Consider the following 3,869-nt stretch of genomic DNA (forward strand, 5'->3'; position numbering starts at 1 on the left):
AGAGCATGTCCTGGTTAGTTAATTTGTGACTGTAAGCTCAGTCGACATCTTGGGGATGGACCCACAAAATCTGGCCAATTTGTTTAACATCTGCATACTGCAGAATTCTTTAGCCCTTTGCCACAGTTTCTGCTCAATATCTTAAAGCTGGACTCAGTCCCATCTGTGACTCATCTCCTCAGGGTTGAGGGTGGGGGTCAGTGCTAGTCATCAAAATCTGGAATGTCATCGGTAGGAGTAACCCCAGTAGCCCTTGGATGCATAATAGGAGATGCGCAGGTGGTAAAATTCTGGCAGGAACACCAGGATGGTAATGATCAGGGCGGAATGGCCCCGTCTGCCATGCCCCCTGCCCTCCCCTCCCTACCCACCCCCAGCTCCACTTTGTAGATATAGCCAGCCAGCAGGAGGGAGTCTATGATGAGAAAGGAGCCCATCCACAACAGCAGTGACGTCATATGGGATCTTAGGAGAGTTTTTTTAAACCCAAAGTCAATGTAGCCATCATCTGCGCTGGAGAGCCTTAAGTATTTCACTTTACTACTGGGGATGCTGGTAACCAGGTTGGTAGGAGACAGGATCATAACACTCGGACACACCTACAGTCAGAGCACTGCACCAGGCCACCCCCACACCAAAGGCCTGCTCACAGTTGGCAGCAGGGGCTCATGACATGCCTCACCTAACTGCCATCCCACCTGCCAATATTATCAATATTTTAAAAATCATTTTAAATTTGCCTACATGTGTTGGGTACATTGATATCTAATGCATCCTCTATGAGTATATCTAGCACTGTGATATTTTGCATAGTATCTGAAAACACTAGGAAGCACTTATGTGCCAAAAGTTCCCAGAAGGGGCGATCTCTGGTTCTGGCTCTGTATGGATACGACAACCAGTCCAAGGGCTGTAGCTTTTCATCTGCATCCTGTTGTCTGCAGCATTCTGTAGCACTCTAAACTCCGATTTGCAAAGGTGAAAAGGGTAATGTTACCAGAAGGATTCAAAGAAATTTTGCATCAATTCTTTAAAAAATCAATTTGCAAGCACAGAGAGGATATCAGGTATTAGTAAGAGCCAACTCTTATGTATCAAGCTAAATAAATCCTTTTTTTTTTAACTATCAAAGAACAGATCCTGCAAGTAGGGAAATTTCAGAGATAAGAATTCCTTTGATTTTTGTTTTGTTTTGAACCTACCCTCATATGAAGTTTTTACTTACAAAATGGTTAAGGATATTACTTTTGGAATAATTCAGAGAAAAAAATGCTAGTATGTTTGTTTACAAGCACATATATGCTTGTATATAGAGACACATAACAACTTCCTTGAGTTTTCTGGAACTTTCACTCAGTTTTTCAATTCTATGTTACCTTGGATTGAAGGTGAATAAACAAGAAAGATAAGAAAGAAATATAATAATAATACATATAACATAGTGTGGTATACTATAATAAATATAACATAATTCAGGAGTGGGAACACTTAAGCACATGTGTATAAATGGGCACAATTGTAGCTTATTTATTATACACTGAGAACAGTGGGTCAGCTGACATTGAGGGATGTGTTGGAGAAGAGTGATAGCATGAAGAGAGGCGTCAATGATGATGAGTATTCAGAATGAGGCAAAAGAATTTGCATTTATATGAATGTTAGGGTGGGCACTCATGAAGGACTGGAGTAACAGAGGAAGGAGCATAGCTCCAAAAGTGTGACCTTCCATGATGAGTAAGATAGACTTGAAGAGAGAGAAGAGCCAAGAAATGAGCTAGGAAAATATTGCAATGATTCAAGCATGATGTTCCTATGGTGGCAGGATGGGGATGGAGGGCATGATGGTATGATGGATTGGAAAAAAATACTTGAAAGACAGAATTGGGAGAACCTGGTGTCTTTATCCCCTATATACAAAACCTAAACTAAGGATTCAAGTTGGCATTACAGAAAATAGGAGAGAAGTTCTCATAGAAGCAATAACTCTGAGATTTTGGGCTCATTATGTGTTTCCTTGAGACTCAATTTTTACATCTGTAAATCACGTTATCAGTAGAGGCTTTCAGCTCTGAAATTTTGTTTCTGTACTATAAGACACTGGAAGAATGGCTAGAGTAAAATGGAGTGAAATGAGATAAAGAAAAGGTAAGAATGGGTAGTTGTTTGAAGAATAATGCATATAATTGAACATTTAATATGTATCAGGAATTGTGTTAATTTTTAAAATACTTATTGTCTTGTTCAGTTCTCATAACAAACAATTAAGAGAAGAGGCAAAAAAATCAAAGAAGAAAGAAAGAAAACCAGAGAGAACTACTTGTCAAGGGAGGCAGCAAAGTATCCTCTGGGGAAAGATTGGATAAACTGGAAAGGGTAGAAATCTGAGGGTTTTGGGGAATGTGGAAGTCTCCGTTGAGTTTGGCTCAAGTGGCTTGGGGTTCAGTTTAATATGAACTCGATGATATCTCTTGTTTATTTAACTCCCAATGGCCCATCTTCAGAGAAAGGGCAGTGACACCCATCTTAGTTTGCAGTTACTAGCAGGGATGTGAATCCTCTTTTTTTTTTTTTTCCCCCTACTTGCCAACCTCAGACCACTAAATTCCATTAGCTGCCTCTTTTTACCACACCATTTCAGCAGCAAATGCATTGTTTTGCACCTCTCTTGACCAGGAGCAAAGTAGGGAACAATTCTTTAGGTGACATTAGCACTTGAGCTTAGATTAACGATGCCAAATCTGATTTATACTGTTTCTCCCCAGCCATATGATCTAGCATTCTCCCTGCCCTTTCAATGCAGCTGTACATTAAGCTGCATGCTTTAGAGGTTCTCTCCAACAACTCCCAGCCCACTTTCCTAATCAGTATTCAGCAGTATCTTTCCTTTCAGCAGATGCACATTATTTCCTTCTCCCTTTGTTCTTATATTTATTCTTCTAAGGTTTATCCACATCAACTGCCTTTGCTATTTGTTAGCCTAATTTTAATAATGACCCCAAGACCTATAAAAATATACATTTAAGTTGCTTGATAGCAAAACACACCAACCTGTTTATAGGAAAATTAAGAGAGAAAATTTATGAGGCATGCCTTAAAAAGACATTGTTCTTCAATTGGGTGATCGAATATTGACAGAATTTACAAAATTTCAAGATTTACGGTAGAATTTTGTTTTAGCCCCTCTTAGAAAACATTGTATTTGAGTGCATATAATATCATTTTCATCAAAATAGGGACACTGGCTTCAATTTATTTTTGGAAGAGAAAGAACTAATGCATTCTTGCTTTATGAAGTTATTACAAGTCTACTATTTAAAAAAAGGTCTGTATATTATTTTTTTAAAGGCAACATTGTAAAAATGTCAGTGAGTTACTCTTAGATATATATAAATCATTTTTAGTTTTCCTGATATGAAAATGTGAAAAGCTCAATGAAAATCGAAGAATATGAGATGTTGGTTAAAGATAATAATCTTTTCATTCTAGGCTCACAGATTGTGCCAGGGAGAAAACAGGCAAACAAAAGCATTAAGTCCCCAAGCTTCCAAATGAGGAATAGTCATGATTACAATCCATCAGTTCACTCAAGTGGTGTTCGCTGTGACTCACCAGTTGAATTCTGGCTCTAATTGCCATTACTCAAACTATGCCTATTTATCACCAGACAGGACAAAATGGCTGTCTTTGTAGGCCAGCTTTACAGCAGCACATTTGCAACAATCAGCACTTGCGATTGTTCTCTATTCATGCCTCCAAGAATACAAATTGCACTGAATGGTGAGAAATAGCAAGATGGGTAATGCTTAAATTCTAAGTCAATCGGATTATGCACGCATGCATGCATCCATCCATCTAATATATGTATGCTA

The 3,869-nt window shown here is 38.6% G+C and overlaps 1 pseudogene; it reads right to left on the minus strand.

Moving 5' to 3' along the window:
• Window positions 1-203: 203 nt before the first annotated feature.
• LOC114207604 (transmembrane protein 230 pseudogene) lies at window positions 204-584 on the minus strand (annotated as a pseudogene).
• Window positions 585-3,869: the final 3,285 nt, after the last annotated feature.

The sequence above is a fragment of the Eumetopias jubatus genome, unplaced genomic scaffold, assembly GCF_037043125.1.
Source record: "Eumetopias jubatus isolate StellerSeaLion01/CBP00866 unplaced genomic scaffold, mEumJub1_p1.0 scaffold_1, whole genome shotgun sequence".
Classification (NCBI taxonomy): domain Eukaryota; kingdom Metazoa; phylum Chordata; class Mammalia; order Carnivora; family Otariidae; genus Eumetopias; species Eumetopias jubatus.